At 44.1% G+C, this 17,971-nt stretch overlaps 1 non-coding gene across 1 annotated transcript; it reads left to right on the top strand.

Moving 5' to 3' along the window:
- The first annotated feature begins 16,833 nt into the window (after nt 1–16,833).
- Nucleotides 16,834–16,942, top strand: LOC120653024. Its single transcript, XR_005666722.1, has one exon. It is a non-coding gene; the product is annotated as a small nucleolar RNA R71 (small nucleolar RNA).
- Nucleotides 16,943–17,971: the final 1,029 nt, after the last annotated feature.

Below are 17,971 nucleotides of genomic sequence, written 5' to 3'. Positions count from 1 at the left end.
GAGAGATTGAAAGGTATATCCACTCACCGGGCCGATCAGCTACTAGGCTTACTGCGTACCATATTTACGGCATGTGGCTAGTACGTTCAAACACTTAACTACCGCTACCACACACTGCGGCCTTATCAAGTTCATCAACACAGACGGACTTCAACAAATCCGCCCATGATCCTTATAGTGATTGTAGGAAGTAAATAATCAACTCCTATAAGCTCGCGAGTGACAGGCAATCACTCGACTTTTACCGGTTCTATTAGCATAGCATCTAACTCAGACTCCAATCTAGTGTTCAATCAGTAGGAACCTAGAATTATGCAACTAGGGTTTTCAATCAATTCCAATAACTTAAATGCACAAGTAAATAATAACGATAAGTTGCATAATTTGAAATACTGGGTTTATGTCCGGGGCTTGCCTTCGCGGTAGTCACTAGCTAATTCAGCCTTGGGCCCTTCCGGACTTTGATCCGGGTCTTCAGTCAGTATAGCGGCGTTCGTCTGGGCTTCTTGATCACCTCATTTGGGCTCTAAAATCAGCTCGTACGTCCCGTCAGCTAGAACAGTCGTATCTATATGTGATGCAAGAAACGGTATTACAATCATACACACTTTGCGATAAAGTTGCAGTCTACAAATTAACAAACATAACTTAGCATATGGGCAATTGTTTATAGAGTAGTTATTTAACATTTATTACTATACAAAACAACATGATTAACCTCACAAGACAGCTTGATTATCTTTACAAAGTAAGTTTTAGTTGGTTCACATAGCATGTAAATCATGGTTTGCTAAGAATTAAGCAACTCAGCACAAACTAGTATTTAAATTCTGCAAAATTACTTCAAACAGGAAGCACAGAGAGCAATCTATCCTGTAAATTTCTTACCATTTCATGCAGCCAATTATTCAGAATAAAACATTTACTCAGACAGCACCTAGAACAAGATTAAATTCTACAGTCTAAACTAGAGCAAAACAGTGGCTATAAATTTAACAAGATATCGATACAGAGCTAACACAGCTACTGTATATTTTTCATGATTTTATCTGCACAGGATTAATTCTGAGAAAATAAATAAAACAGATAGTAACATATCAAGATTCATTTTTAATGTTCGTTATCGACATGAACTTGTCCTCAAACTTCTTGGACAAGCTAAGCTACTCAAAATAAAGAATCAGAAATATTTGCATGATTTATCATGAACATAAATTATTTATATGATTTAATTTATGTAGGAACTCGTAAATTTATAAATTAAGATAAACAGAGCTTTAAGCTCTCAACTTTTTACTAAAGCTAACATGTAAACAGTGAGATCTAGCATAAAAATTAGAGCTTCATAAAGCAACAGAATCTTGCACAAATAATTATCATGAATATAAGTAGCATATAACCAAACCTAAGTCATAGCTTTTAATATAGGCATATACTAGAGTTCATATTTTGACACAAGAACACACATGACAAGTAGAGTATCTCTGCCAAAAGACACACCTAGCATAGCTATGGAACTCAAGTTATAAATAAAAGAGCATTTACAAAGTATTTAACATACACATAAAAATTTGCAGTGACAAGGCAAAGTCCTTTTACAAAGTGATAGAGTTCTAAACATAGAATCCATGGCCACCGGTTTGATAATTTTTGGATTTTTCTAGCATTTACTAGGAATTTCCAAAGTTCAGCCTAGAAACAAAAGGAAAAGGACTGAAATCTTGCAGATAGGTCCCTAGAAAGAAAAAGAGGCTTGCAAAATGGCCCTTGGCCGGAGTCAGAGCAGAGGGAGGGGTTTTGACTGCCGATTCTGGCGAGGCTCGTCGCCGGCGGCGAGGGTGGAGGGGCTGGGGAGCCTCAGGGCGCCGAGCGCTACCTGCTAGTGGGGTTGGGTCGAGGAGGAGGCGGCCGGAAGAGGTTCGTCGATGTGCGGCGGCGCGGCGGTACGGAGGAGCTTGACGGCGAGGGGGCTCTGGTAGATGATAGGTGACGAGGAGAGGCTGGTGAGCTGCGCGAGAACGAGGTATAGCTAGGGATGGGGTCTGCGCGGGTGGAGCGGCCGTGGAAGAGCGGGGCGACGGTGAGCTCAAGCTCGCCGGCGTTCGGGCGGGTAGTGGTGGCGTTCAGGAGGTTCGGGGCGTGGAACTGGCCAGGGAACGAGGGATTGGGATGCGGGGGTTCCCCTGGTGCTGAAGCGCATGAGAGGAGGGGAGTCGGGGCTCTTCCCCGAGCTTGCCACGGCGGCGGCGATGTGGCGGCCGTGCAGCACGACCGGGGCAGCGTGGCGAGGGGAGGAGGGCTCCAGCGCGGGTGGGAGTGGGGCCAGGGGGTTGCGGGGGTGCCGCGTGTGGCGGCCGCGCAGCACGACCGGCGGCAGGGAAAGCAGAGAGAGAGAGGAGGAAGAAGACAGGTGGACCTATTTACAATTTCAGAAAAGTTTAGGGGTCCTACTGTAAAACAAATATAACTCCTAAACTAGGGCTCAAATGAAAAAGTGTCCAACATGAAAGTTGTTCAACTTTTCAAGATCTACAACTTTGATGTTGTGCAAAACTTGATTTGACCAAAGGTTGAAAGGTTATTTTGAAAACATAGAAAGGATTTTGAATTTAATGGACTTTTGTCTTTTTCAAAACGAATTCACCTTAATTTTAGACTGAAAAGTAAAATTTCCTGCCATGTAATGATTACACTGAATTTTGCAAAGAAACCCTCCACAAAAGCAACATTCACCCATCTTATTCAAATTAAATTATAGGAAGGACCTTGCCTCAATTCATATTTACACAATTAACCTTATATTTTTAAAATAAGACCCTTGTTCAAGCAATTTAAGCACATGATGCATAAAATAAATGCAGTTCTACTGTGCAGATACATAGGGTGTCACAGCCTTCCCCCTAAAAGGAATCTCGCCCCGAGATTATAGGAAGAATAAGGATGGAAAGATTTGGTACCTGGATTGGTTCTAAGAAAGTCGGGAAAATTTCTTTGGAGATAAGTTTCAGTCTCCCAAGTGGCTTCTTCCTCAGTATGGGGATTCCACTGGATTTTGTACATTCTAACCTTCTCCCTGCTGGTACTTCTTTCTTTGGTGTCAAGAACTCTGATTGGATACTCAGCATAAGATAGATCGGGTTCAATTTCGATGTCTTGTGGTTTAATGATCTCAGTGGGCACTTTGATGCACTTCTTGAGTTGAGAGATATGGAAGACATCATGAATGTTGGCCAACTGATAAGGAAGACGGATTCGGTAGGCAACTGGACCACAAGCTTCGATGATTTCAAATGGTCCGACGTATCGGGGTGCCAATTTCCCTTTTATGCCGAAGCGTTGAACACCTCTTGTAGGAGATACTCGTAGATATACAAAATCCCCTACCTTGAACTGTAAAGGTTCTCTTCTTTTGTATGCATAACTTTTTTGTCTTGATTGGGCTATTTTAAGATTAGTCTGAATAACTTTGACTTTCTCTTCTGCCTCAGTGACTAGATCTGGCCCAAAGACTTTGCGTTCTCCGACTTGTGACCAACTCAAAGGAGTTCAACACCTTCGACCATATAACACTTCAAATGGTGCCATTTGCAAGCTGGATTGATAACTGTTATTATATGAGAATTCTGCCAGTGCTAGGCACTTATCCCAGTTCTTGCCATATTGAATAGCACATGCCCTCAATATATCTTCAAGGATTTGATTGATTCATTCAGTTTGCCCATCTATTTGTGGATGATAGGCTGAACTACGAATCAATTTGGTTCCAAGGGATTCTTGCAACTATTCCCAAAAACGTGCAATGAACTGCGCCCCACGATCAGAAATGATCGTTTTTGGAATTCCATGCAAACAGACAATCTGGTCGAGATAGATCTCTGCATACTTCTTGGCAGAATAAGTTGTATATACAGGAATAAAATGAGCGGTCTTGGTGAGTCTATCAACGATTACCCAAACAGAATCATGCTTCTGAGAAGTTTTCGGTAAGCCAACGATAAAATCCATACTGATGTCCTCCCATTTCCAGGATGGAATAGGTAAAGGTTGGAGAGTACCAGCTACTTTCAAGTGACTAGCCTTAACTCTTTGACAGACATCACACTCAGAAACATATTTGACGATCTCTCTCTTCATTCGAGTCCACCAGAAATTCTGTTTAAGATCCTGGTACATCTTGGTACTATCGGGATGAATAGAAAACTTTGACAGATGTGCCTCATCAAGGATTTGTTTTCTAAGCTGGTGATTCTTGGGTACAACAAGACGAAATTCATACCACAAAACTCCTTTATGATCCACACGGAAACACTTGTACTTTGCTTCTCCCTGGGATAGCTTTTCCTTGATGATTTTGATACCTTCATCATGTAATTGTGCCATGATGATGTTATCATGAAGTGTAGGCTCGATAGCTATATGGTTCAGACTTCCTTGAGGTACCATTTCTAGGTTTAGTTTCATCATTTCCTGGCATAGAGTTTCGTTGAATGGCTCTATAGATAGACAATGGCATTGTGACTTGCGGGTGAGTGCATCCGCAACCACATTAGCCTTTCCTAGATGATAGTGCACTTCTAGATCATAGTCCTTTATCAATTCTAACCAGCGTCTCTGTCTCATGTTGAGATCAGCTTGGGTGAAGATATACTTGAGGCTCTTATGGCCAGTGTAAATGTTACAATGATTTCCCATAAGATGATGTCTCCAGAGCTTAAGAGCATGTATGACAGCTGCTAACTCCAGATCATGTGTTGGATAGTTCTTCTCATGATTCCGGAGAGCTCTTGATGCATAAGCGATCACCCGGTTGTCTTGCATAAGAACACAACCAAGTCCCGTACCAGAAGCATCACAATAGACATCAAAAGGTTTGGTACTGTCTGGTGTAGCCAGCACTAGAGCAGTAGTCAGTCGTGTTTTGAGAGTTTGAAAGGCTTCTTCACATTTATCATCCCAAACAAATTTTACTCCTTTCTTTAATAACTCCATCATAGGCTTGGCTATTCTAGAGAAATCAGGAATGAATCGACGATAGTATCCAGCTAAACCGAGAAAACTACGAATCTGATGGACTGAAGTAGGAGGTTTCCAATCCATCACTTCTTGCACTTTAGCTAGATCAACAGATATACCTTCACTGGAGATAGTATGGCCCAAAAATTTCACACTATCCAGCCAGAATTCACACTTGGAGAATTTGGCATAAAGGTGATGATCTCGTAATCGCTGAAGAACGATGCGTAAATGCTGAGCATGATCTTCTTCATTCTTGGAGTAGATAAAAATGTCGTCAATGAACACCACGATGAATTTATCAAGCTCCGGCATGAAGACTGAATTCATTAGGTACATAAAGTATGACGGGGCATTGGCAAGACTAAAAGACATAACCAGATACTCATAGAGTCCATATCTGGTCGAGAAAGCTGTTTTCAGAATATCACAGGGCTTGATCTTTATTTGATGATAGCCAGAACGAAGATCGATCTTGGAGAAAACCTTGTTCCAGCGAACTGATCAAATAGGATATCAATGCGGGGAAGAGGATACTTGTTTTTAATAGTGACCGCATTGAGTGGTCGATAGTCAACACATAGCCTCAAACTGTTGTCCTTCTTCTTCACAAACAGGGCTGGGCATCCCCATGGTGAAGCACTCGGGCGAATAAAACCCTTGTCAAGGTCTTAAAGTTGGATTTTCAATTCTGCTAACTCATTTGGAGGCATATGGTACGGCCTCTTAGAAATAGGGGTGGTACCGGGTTGAAGCTCGATAACGAATTCGATATCTCTATCGAGGGGTATTCCAGGCAAGTCATCTGGAAATACATCCGCATACTCACACACAACAGGAATATCTTCAATTTTAATTTCTTTTATGGCATAGGCACAAGAGTTGAAGCACTCTCGTTGTGGCAGATAGAGTATGGTAGCTCCTTGATAAGGTGAATCTATCTCAATAGCTCGGGAAGAGATATCTAATAGTACTTTATGTCTAGTCATCCAATCCATGCCCAAAATAACATCCATGCCTTCTAAGTTCAACAAGATCAAATCTGTCTTTATCAATTTGCTACCCAACTTAATTGGCACATGTCTAATGATTTGATTGGAAGCTATCTTCCCACCAGGGGTTGCTATCATGTAAGATCTCTTGGTATGACGAAAATCCAATCCTACCTTTGCTCCAAATTTGGCACTTATAAAACTATGAGTTGCACCAGAATCAAATAATATGACTGCGGGTTTATTATGGATAGAGAAAGTACCCGACATGAGTGGTGCTCCTTCGGGAAGCTCTGCAAGAGTAGTGAAATTAACTCGCCCCTGTCGGACTTGCACCATTTGCTTCTTGCCCTTGCCCTTGTTGTTCTGGTTGAAGTTCTGCCCTGGATAAGGCTTCTTGGGTTGCGGGTAATTCTTGGCGAAATGGGAAGTACTACCGCAATTGAAACATCGATTGTCGCCGTTCCCGCGATTGAACTGTGGGGCATTTGGCCTTGGGCCAAACTGTTGTGGCTGCTGAAAGACTGGAGGTCTGAATCCTCTCCATTGCTAAGGCGGCCTAAAAACAAACCTACCTATTGGGGCATTTCTCTGTGGAGCTCTTGGTGGAGTATTCTGCACCAGACGATACCTTGGTGGCTGAGCACTCGAGGGTCCCGTTGGTGCCTTTCGTTTCTTCTCGGCGCGGTGCGCGGCGATGCAATCTTCTTGAGTAATGGCCATGTTGACCAGCTCATTATAAGTATATGGCTGAACAAGGTTCAGGCGTTCCTTAAGCTTGGTGTTGAGGCCACGACGAAAATGGTCGCGCTTCTTGGCGTCAGTATCCGCATGATGGCCCACATACTAGCACAGGTGATTGAAGGGCTGTGCATACTGAAGAATAGTGCGGGTCCCTTGATTCAAAGCCAAGAATTCATTCAACTTCCTCTCAATCAGTCCCTCGGGGATATGATGTGTCCTAAAGGCATTCCAGAATTCCTCCCAAGAGATAACATGTCCAGCAGGCTGCATAGCACAATAGTGATCCCACCAAATGCGAGCGGTGCCACGAAGCTACTGGGTGGCTAACTGAGCCTTGTTCGCATCAACACAAGGTACTTCTAGCAAGGCAAACTTGGACTCAATAGTACGGAGCCAAGCATCGGCGTCCAATGGTTCATCAGTCCGACTGAACAGCGGGGGTTGGGTACCAAAGAATTCCTGGTAACCCGCTGGTTGCTCATCACGTCCTCCATGCTGCTGCTGGCGTGGCGGATTCTGCTGCCCTTGCACCACCTGATGAAGCAATTCGGTTTGCATGGCCATTAGCTCGGCCAGATTCGACAGTTGTGGCGGTGGCTGCTGAGATCCACTGCCAGTTTCACGGCCGAAGCCTTCGGGCGATCCACGGGTATGAGCAACCATCTGTAATTATAGAAGACATCCATTAGATACATTATCCTTGCTCCCAAAATCAATGGTATGTGCAATGATCATACATTGGACAGCAAAACAAAATCAGCAGAATTTAACAAAATGCGGTGTAACACAATATGCATAACACACATTTTGCTCAACCAACATAACTCAAAATTGGTCAGCTGTTAGATAACTTCATGCTCTACCATTTCTGTATTCAACTCCAGAAGCAAAACAGTAAGGAAGGTAACCTAAAAATTCACTTTTCGTCGTTCTGTGCTATGCTGTTTTTCAACAGGGATCATGGTAGTGTTTTGACTATAAATATAGCTACACAGATCCAAATAGGCTAAAATTTGGTGAGCACCCAGGTTACAAAATTTGCAACAACTTTGGTATTCATCAAACAGCCTAAAAATGCACAAATGAAGAGATAAAAAATTTGGCAAGCAGAAAAGTCATGATTTCCAAACTGGTAGTCACTACTTATATTACATCCAAGGTAGTCTTTATATTACAAACCTAGCATCACACTTCCTTACCACATATGCTACAACAAGTGGTACTCCTTCCTAGGGCTATTTTACAACATTTCATTTCCCTTTTTACATATACTACAACAAGGAAGATCACATGCTATATAGGACAATCCTAAGATGCCTAGAAGTCGTCGAGGTTGCCCACAGAGGAAGCACTGCCGGAGGAAGAGTCGTCCGGCTGAGGGTTAGGCTCGGCAGGCACATGCTCGGAATCTATCTCTGAGACTCCCTCAATCTCCTCTAGGTCTTCTTCTTCTGCTGCAGGCTCGGATGGGACAGCTGGGGGCATTGGCTGCTCATGGAGCATACCAATATGCTCTATAGCATCACCCAGCTCCATTTGGAGCTCGTGAACCTGCTCCTGAAGAAAAGCAATCACCATGTTGCACTGCACTATTTCAGTACCATGCTCCAGAACCTAAAGCTTGTACTGTGCAATGGTGTTATCTCTCCCAGCAACAGCCTCATTAAGCCCCTGAATCTGAGTGTCTCTCAGGCTAAGACCTCGCTGAAAAGTCTGGGCCAAGTCCATCACCTGATTCATATGCCTCTGCTGAAGGGCCTGATAGCGGTACTGGGCATTCATATACCTAATCACCGCCTGGATAGTCTCATCAGCCACATTTCCAGATAAGTGACCAAAGTGGGTGGTCCTGAAGAGCCACTCTGCACTGCCAGCATTGACTACTGGAAACAAGCCAATAGGATAAGCGGCCACTTCATTCGGTTGGTGCTCACAGAAGGTGGTAATAGCTTTGAGGGCTGCTGCCTCAAAAGCATCCTCAAGGCGATATCCAACCACCTCAATCTCAATAGGCGGCCAAGCCAAAGTGGGGTGCTGAGGAATGGTCATGGTGGCAATGCACTTCTGAACTCCATCATCAAAAAAATGTCGTCCCTTGTACCAGGGTGGTTCTGGGTAGTGGAAAATATGAAGTGTATCCCACAAAATCCTAGGAAAGCCCTCCCAGTACAGGCAATCAGTATGAGCATATCCATCATCATCCCAGAAGATACTCGGAAGGTCCGCCATCTGAATCAAAAAGATTCAAATGTGAGTTATATGATTATGTCAAGACTTCTCAAATAAAGCTTTTAAGAAGACTGCGGAAAAATATGATTCTGATTCAAAAGATTATATGGTTTCACAAGACTCAGGAAGTAAACAAACCAAAATTGGTACTGGTTCATCAGTTGAGATTCTATGGAATGAAAAGATCATTATGACATCAAGATGGGGCTAAGGATGAAGGCATGACTCAATTCCATCTTTTACATCCAAGAAAATCTAAGTGTTTCAACAAACATGCTCCTAATATCTAGTTTTAACTCAACTTATTGTTTAATCATACTAAGACATATTCATGATGATCCACGCTAGAAATTCCTTAAAAATACTCATGTAACAAATTCAAATCCTAGGAATCAAATCAAACATCGTCAAACTATGCATGCACGTTCTATTCGCCCTCACAAGATAAACAATTGCCAACTATTCTTGGGCTTACGTGGTTAGTATGGTGGCATAACATAGATACGTCTCTCCCTATAATATCTAGTCGATAAATTCTAACCATTCTTAACTTATCGAATCGTGGTTAGTGTACCTGCAGAAGATTGACAGAGAATATATATGCATTGAACCTTTCATGCCAGCACTCATGAAAGCGTTGCCATACATTGCCGCTCACTATAGAAGCGGCATCCATGCGTCCAACACTGCATGGACAGTGCTCATACGCTACCGAGGCAACGTATTCATGGGGTACTTTTACTCCCAATATAAACAAGCGATGGTCGTATATTGGCAGCAGCTCAAGTAGGCCACTTCTTGAGTGCAGCGTTCGGTTCGCATCACCGACAGGAAGGTCAGACTCCCTTAGCTGACTGAGTATACTTTACTCCCAATATAGTCAACTAATAGTTGGTATATTGGCAGCACCTCAAGTAAGCCACTGCTTGAGGGCAGCGTTCGGCTCGCATCACCGACGGGAAGGTCAAGCTCTCTTAGTTGACTGAGGATTCTTACCATCTTACCTTCGCGAAGGTGCGTTGTTACAGAATGTAAAGTACTAAAAGAAAAGTGCTGGAAGTCAGTTATAAATAAACCATAAGTTAGATAGACACATTCTAAGCACAATCCTTAACAAAACCAACATAGTTTTATAAATACTTTGTTGGTCCAATTTTATACGGAAATCAATTTTTAATGTTCCAACACCTCTGGTGTACACTTGCAGCTCTGATACCAGCTGTGGCAGAACCACCTGAATTATTCCGGCTCAAGTGCGCTGGCCATCACCATAAAGGCAACACCGGCTCGAACGCACTTCAAACGGAACAATTCTTGGTCTGTCGGGTAACGTCCCGATACAACCACAGGATCTCGGATCGAACAAGCACACCCCGCATGAAGGCGAGTCCAGAGATATTACAACCATATATTTTACAACACAGGCATAGTAGTTATTACAACATGTTCAAAGTATTATTACAGGTCCAAACTCAGTAAAACATTATACAAGACATAAGTTTAGAATTCAGAGTTAAAGCAGCGGAAAGAAAACACGACGGCTACAACACGTCACAAAAGGATACCAAGCTATCCCAAGCAAGGTATCACTCGTCGGGGTCATTGCCGGCCGGGGACGGATCCCACTCTACGGACCAGCTAGCGGGCAAAGAGCAGGGCCAAGTCAGACTAGCGGTCTGATCCTCAAAACTCATACCTGAAACAGGATTCAACAGCAAGGCTGAGTATACTAATACTCAGCAAGACTTAACCGTCAATGGATATACTTAGTCCACTTAGCTAGACTATGCAGGGTTCTGTAAGGCTCTGGTTTTTCTTTTTGCTGAAAAGCAGTAAAGAGTAGGTCCTTAATTTCACATTTTAGCTGTCAATGTTCTAGTTGATTAACCATTCTATGTAAGCAACTACTTCTAATCAACCATGGTAGAACTTTAGTCAAACATCAAGATTAATCATAATGACATTACTCCTATTACTCTGTGTGGCAAAGGGATCAAGTAGTCTTAATATCCGCGAGAAACGGACGATTCGAATCGGAATTCCAACCTTGCAAGGTAAACCTAACACACACGTTTGGAACACCGTCGGGTCGTTCCCAAACAACCGTTGACCTTTCATTCCGCCTTGTGGATAGGGTCACTCTCCCTGACTACAGGGCACCAACTTCCTCCCTGCACCCATGGTGTTGCGCAACATAAATATAAATAAAAACCTATCTCTAAGAGAGAGTGAAAGGTATATCCACTCACCGGGCCGATCAGCTACTAGGCTTACTGCGTACCATATTTACGGCATGTGGCTAGTACGTTCAAACACTTAACCACCGCTACCACACACTGCGGCCTTATCAAGTTCATCAACACAGACGGACTTCAACAAATCCGCCCATGATCCTTATAGTGATTGCAGGAAGTAAATAATCAACTCCTATAAGCTCGCGAGTGACAGGCAATCACTCGACTTTTACCGGTCCTATTAGCATAGCATCTAACTCGGACTCCAATCTAGTGTTCAATCAGTAGGAACCTAGAATTATGCAACTAGGGTTTTCAATCAATTCCAATAACTTAAATGCACAAATAAATAATAACGATAAGTTGCATAATTTGAAATACTGGGTTTATGTCCGGGGCTTGCCTTCGCGGTAGTCACTAGCTAATTCAGCCTTGGGCTCTTCCAGACTTTGATCCGGGTCTTTAGTTAGTATAGTGGCGTTCGTCTGGGCTTCTTGATCACCTCATTTGGGCTCTGAAATCAGCTCGTACGTCCCGTCAGCTAGAACAGTCGTATCTATATGTGATGCAAGAAACGGTATTACAATCATACACACTTTGCGATAAAGTTGCAGTCTACAAATTTAACAGGATATCGATATAGAGCTAACATAGCTATTGTAAATCTTTCATGATTTTATCAGCACAGAATTAATTCTGAGAAAATAAATAATACCGACAGCAACATATCAAGATTCATTTTTAATTTTCATTATAGACAAGAACTTGTGCTCAAACATCATGGACAAGCTGAGCTACTCAAAATAAACACTCAGAAATATTTGCATGATTTATCATGAACAGAAATTATTTATATGATTTAATCTATGTAGGAACTCATAAATTTATAACTTAAGATGAACAGAGCTTTAAGCTCTCAACTTTTTTACTAAAGCTAACATGTAAATAGTGAGATCTAGCATAAAAATTAGAGCTTCACAAAGCAACAGAATCATGCTCAAATAATTACATTGAATATAAGTAGCATATAACCAAACCTAAGTCATAGCTTTTAATATAATCATGTACTAGAGTTCATATTTTGGCACAAGAACACAAATGACAAGTAGAGTACCTCTGCCAAAAGACAGACTCAGCATAGCTATGGAACTCAAGTTATAAATAAAAGAGCATTTACAAAGTATTTAACATACACATAAAAATTTGCAGTGACAAGGCAAAGTCCTTTTACAAAGTAATAGAGTTCTAAACATAGAATCCATGGCCACTGGTTTCATAATTTTTGGATTTTTCTATCTTTTACTAGGAATTTCCAAAGTTCAGCATAGAAACAAAAGGAAAAGGACTGAAATCTTGCAGATAGGTCCCTAGAAAGAAAAAAAGGCTTGCAAAATGGCCCTTGGCCGGAGTCAGAGCAGAGGGAGGGGTTTTGACCGCCGATTCGGGCAAGGCTCGTCGCCGGAGGTGAGGGTGGAGGGGCTGTGGAGCTTCAGGGTGCCAAGCGCTACCTGCTAGTGGGGTTGGGTCGAGGAGGAGGCGGCTGGAAGAGGTTCGTCGATGTGCGGCGGCGCGGCGGTACGGAGGAGCTCGAGGCGAGGGGGCTCTGGTGGATGATAGGCGACGAGGAGAGGCCGGTGAGCTGCGCGAGAATGAGGTGGAGCTAGGGATGGGGTCTGCGCAGGCGGAGCGGCCGTGGAGGAGCGGGGCGACGGTGAGCTTAAGCTCGCCAGCGTTCGGGCGGGCGGTGCTGGTGTTCTGGAGGTTCGGGGCGGGGAACTGGCGAGGGAATGAGGGGATTGGGATGCGGGGCTTCCCCTGGTGCTGAAGCACACGAGAGGAGGTGAGCCGGGGCTCTTCCCCGAGCTTGCCACGGCGGCGGCGATGTGGCAGCCGCACAGCACGATCGGGGCAGCGTGGCGAGGGGAGGAGGGCTCCAGCACGGGTGGGAGTGGGGCCAGGGGGTTGCGCGGGTGGGAGTGGGGCCAGGGGGCAGGAGATGGCCTCCCGGCCTTCCTGAGCGGCGGCGGCGCCGCTCTGCGCCGGCTGCAGGGAAAGCAGAGAGAGGAGGAAGATGACAGCTGGACCTATTTACAATTTCAGAAAACTTTAGGCGTCCTACTGTAAAACAAAAATATCTCCTAAACTAGGGCTCAAATGAAAAAGTGCCCAACATGAAAGTTGTTCAAGTTTTCAAGATCTACAACTTTGATGTTGTGCAAAACTTGATTTGACCAAAGGTTGAAAGGTTATTTTGAAAATATAGAAAGGATTTTGAATTTAATGGACTTTTGTCTTTTTCAAAACGAATTCACCTTAATTTTAGACTAAAAAGTAAAATTTCCTGCCATGTAATGATTACACTGAATTTTGCAAAGAAACCCTCCACAAAAGTAACATTCACCGATCTTATTCAAATTAAATTATAGGAAGGACCTTGCATCAATTCATATTTACACAATTAACCTTATATTTTTAAAATAAGACTCTTGTTCAAGCAATTTAAGCACATGATGCATAAAATAAATGCAGTTCTACTGTGCAGACACCTAGGGTGTCACACAGGGCTCCTCAATGAAGGGAACGGGGTTCCCATCTAATATTCCAATGTTTGATGCGATGCGGGTGATCAAAGAAGTACATTCAATAGGACCCATCATCCGAAAATTTGTGAGCCATTGCATAACCATTGCTTGTGCGGGGGAGATTCGGATTTTGTTGACCATGGCGTATAATATCATCAACTCATCGTTCCGCACTGGTCGTGGATCATCTCTTGGAAAGAGAGTGATAGCCACCCACTTGTGCATCAAACGAAGAGTCGGATTTTGAATGTCATTACACCGAGGTGCAAACTTGCCATGAACAACTTGACAAGAAATCAAACCCCAAAACTCATGTCGATCAAAACCGCGGCAAGCTTTTGCAAGGGAAACTTGCAAGCGCGCGCTAAATCCAAGGAGGTGACTGAAATTTCTCCAATTAAAATAGCGTTCAACTCCAAAATGTCAGAAAGAAACACCATCGTCCACCTCCCGAAGAGTCCAAAGAAACTGGATGGTGAAGAGACGAGAACCATTCTCCTCAACGAGCACAAAACCATCCCATCCAACCGCATGCCAAACACAAGCGAAGTCAACGTCCATACCTACTTTTTTTTGAGAAGGTCCGGATCGAAGGCTCTGGTATGACCAGAGCTTCGATTCTTGATCATGGCGTAGGCTTGACGCTCGCGGTCATCTTGCAAGTCGAGGTATGGTGCATCATCTTCATCTATCTCCATGTCCTCGGCTTGCGGTTCTGCAGCTTGCTCCTCGAACTGATCTTCTTGTTCGTCTTGCTCATAATCCATTATAGTCAGTGTTGGTGCAGGTTCGGGGGAATGATGAGAGCTCGACTCGCCTGCGAATGGGACGAGCCCAACCTCGTCATCCTCTTGAGAGCTCCAGAAATTTTCCACCCTGCACCTCTCATGCTTGCAACAAGAATGAACAAGAACGAACGAGAACAACTCGATTCGGGTTACGTTAGTGAAATGAAAATGAAACTCTTACCCAAAAGTTGTTCCTCCAAATATGTGATCAATCTTGCAGCAAAGAAATGAGAGAGAGTGTGTTCTTGCAATCAAACTTGAGTCAAAATCCAAAGGAAACCCGAGCAAGAATGTGTGAGAGGGAGTGAGTGTGAAGAGAGTGAGCATGAGAGCTCATCACCCCTCTCTCGGCCTCTATTTAAAGGAATTTGGGCGAGTGCACCCGAGGAAGAGCCAGGCACAACGGTCAGGTAGCCGTTGGTCCTGGGCGGCCGACCTGTGGGGTCGGCCGGCCCCAGGGTGGGCCCCTGGTGCCCCCCCTTTGGCCAGGAGCTTCCTCAACGGTTATGAGCTTTGGAAATATGGTGCACGGCCAAAAGTTTGCTCAAGAAGATGTTCAAATTATTTTTCCCAAAGGATTTTAAAACTCAAAAAATATTTTTGGTCTTTCTATAAAAAGGGAAAAGTGCAAGAAAAATTCTAGCACGTAGAAAACAATTTTGAAAATTTCAAACATGCAGTGGAGAAAAACAAATAAGGTGCAAAGAAAATGTTGAAAAGCGGAGAAAGCAAATATGAGATAAATACCAATTTACCTTTGGCAAGGGCGCGTCATTTAAAGTCCGACATGCACGACTTTTCTCCATCGTTCTTACCATTCGTCGGCTCATCCTGGAGAACTGGATGAGGCCGAACTCTCGACCTTCCTCCACACCTTCTTTTCCTTCTTCTTTCTTTTAGGTGCGGAGGGTCGTTGTTCTGGCTGGGGTTCTGGTGCACCCAGAGTGCTTGCCCTTCACTGTCTTGTTGGATCATGAAGCGCTGCTCTTCCTTCTTCTTGAACCTAAAAAACATATCCTCCCTTCCGACATCGATCCTTGCCTTGGCAGACCTTAGAAAAGGTCGCCCAAGTACGAGGTCGACTCCGAGGTCGCCCTCCATATCCATTACCACAAAGTCGGCAAGGACGAAGGAGTCTCGTACTCATACAAAAACTTGTTCGGCTATCCCTTCGGGATACCGAATGGTTAAATCTGCAAGCTGTACGAGCATAGTTGTTGGGGAAAGAATAGGATATTCAAGTGCTTCATATATTACCTTGGGCCTTATATTCACGCTTGCCCCCAGATCGCATAGGCATTGCTCGAAGTGTTTGATGTAGATCGAGCAGCTAATCATGGGGACCCCTAGATCCTCTTGTACCGCTGCCACCATGCCATCCCAAACATCGTTCCTTGGGGGATAGTACCTACCTGCATGGTTATTGCGTGGTGGCCTCCGGGAGGAGTTACCCCGTCCGGTAGATACCATGTTGACATTTTCAACGGGAGATTCGGGTTGCCCCGGGATCTTCCCGCTCTCAATAGAAGGTAACGAAGCAGCAATTTGTGCAAGCTGGGTTTCGATCATTTTATTGAAACTTAACTGGTTTTTAAGAGTACAAGACAAAGCTTCAAGCTTAACATTTAAACTTTCCAGGGATTTATCATTGGCTAAAAGCTTTTTATTTATATTTTCGTTGATTTTAACTTGGCCAAGAACAAGTTCTCTCAAGGGAGGTTGGTTTGAATTGAAATTCTAATTATAAGAAGGATTGTAGTTATTACCTCCCTGAAAAGGTGGACGTGGCTGGTTCCACCCCTGGCCTCCTTGTTGTGGATGGTACCCGTTGTTGTTGTTGTTGTTGTTGTTGTTGTTGTTGTTGAGGTAGGCGCAGTCTTCACGGGTTTCGGGGTAGTCATTCCCCGAGTGTCCTTCATTACCACAGACTTCGTACGTGAAGTGCGATTCCATGGCACGAGCATAGTTTTCTCTATGCTTCTTGAATTCGGCACTTTCGCCGAGATGCTTCAGTAGGAGGTTCAGTTTGGCAATGATCATATCTATCTCCTTGACGGTATGCGTGCCCTTGGTGCATGGTTGGAGTCGTTCATCGCTCCACCCCCTGATTGGAGACCATCTTCTCGACCAATGCTTTTATTTTGGCAATAGTCAGGTCGAGTAAGGCTCCTCCAGCAGCAGCATCAATGTTGGCTCGAGATGTCGTTGTGAGCCCGTTGTAGAAGCTTTGCAGGACGAGCCACTCTCGTCCATGCCATGATGAGGACAGGTCAAGATGTATTCCTGCAGTCTCTCCCAAGCTTCTGGGATGGATTCCATCCATGTCTGCTGGAAACTTGAAATTCTCCCGCGCAGGGCATTTGTTTTGCCCAGCGGGAAGAATTTTGCGAGAAATACCTTGGAGCATTTGGCCCAGGTGTCGGTGTCCTTTTCTTTATAAAACCACTATTTCACCTTCCCCGGGAGGGAAAAGGGAAACAGAAAAAGCTTGACAACGTCGGCGGCGACACCCCGTATGACAACGGTGTCGCAGAGCTCCAGAAAATTCTGCAAATGTGCATTTACGTCCTCATTTGGCTTGCCACAGAATGGGCTAGCCTGCACCATGTTGATGAGGCTTGATTTGAGCTCAAAGTTCATGTCCCTGACATTGATGTTGGGGCCAGTGGCCACATTGTCGGTGGAGGGGACGGAAAACTCGCGGAGAGTCTTTTCAGCCATAGCCTCAAGAATGAGTGGTGCTTCCGAAATGGGTTCCTGTGCCGGGAGGATAGCGAGAGGAGGAACGATGAGAGGTCGTGCCCTTCTCACGTGCCTCTCTGGATTGTCTGTGTAGTTTTCTGGCATGGAGAAACTGGTCATACACTACCCCTGTCTTCTTTTAAATCAAAAATAAAAGAAAACATAAAGTGACATTAGCCTAAAAGGGTAAAGACTATATCCTGAGTACAAGGTCTAAGCTAATATCAGCACAATATCTTTGTTCATATGCCGTCCCGGCAACGGCGCCAGAAATGCTTGTTAACATTTCTTAGCGCAATCACTAGGAATGGTTAATCCTTAGCAACAGCGCCAGAAATGCCTTTTGGCAGTCCTTAGTGGAATCACTAGAAATGAGGGCGCCGAACCCATCCTAGCAATTGCACCCAAGGGGTGCCACTCTCGTGATATAATCAATACGATTACAGATGGATCCGCAAGTGCACGGATATACCGTTGTAGAATTTCACCCAGAGAGTAAGGGTATTGTTATTTTTTTGTATCCCAAAGGACGGCAGCGGCAAAGGTATTGTACTCAACATTAACCATGACATTGTGCCTCAAGTAATAGGCAATACTCTAATAGGGGTAAGTACAGATAAAGAATAAGTAAGGGTAATGCGACACAA

The sequence above is a fragment of the Panicum virgatum genome, chromosome 9K (genome assembly GCF_016808335.1).
Source record: "Panicum virgatum strain AP13 chromosome 9K, P.virgatum_v5, whole genome shotgun sequence".
In the NCBI taxonomy this organism is placed as follows: Eukaryota; Viridiplantae; Streptophyta; class Magnoliopsida; order Poales; family Poaceae; genus Panicum; species Panicum virgatum.
The sequence above is the reverse complement of the archived record's forward strand: the minus strand, read 5'-3'. Positions and strand labels throughout refer to the sequence as shown.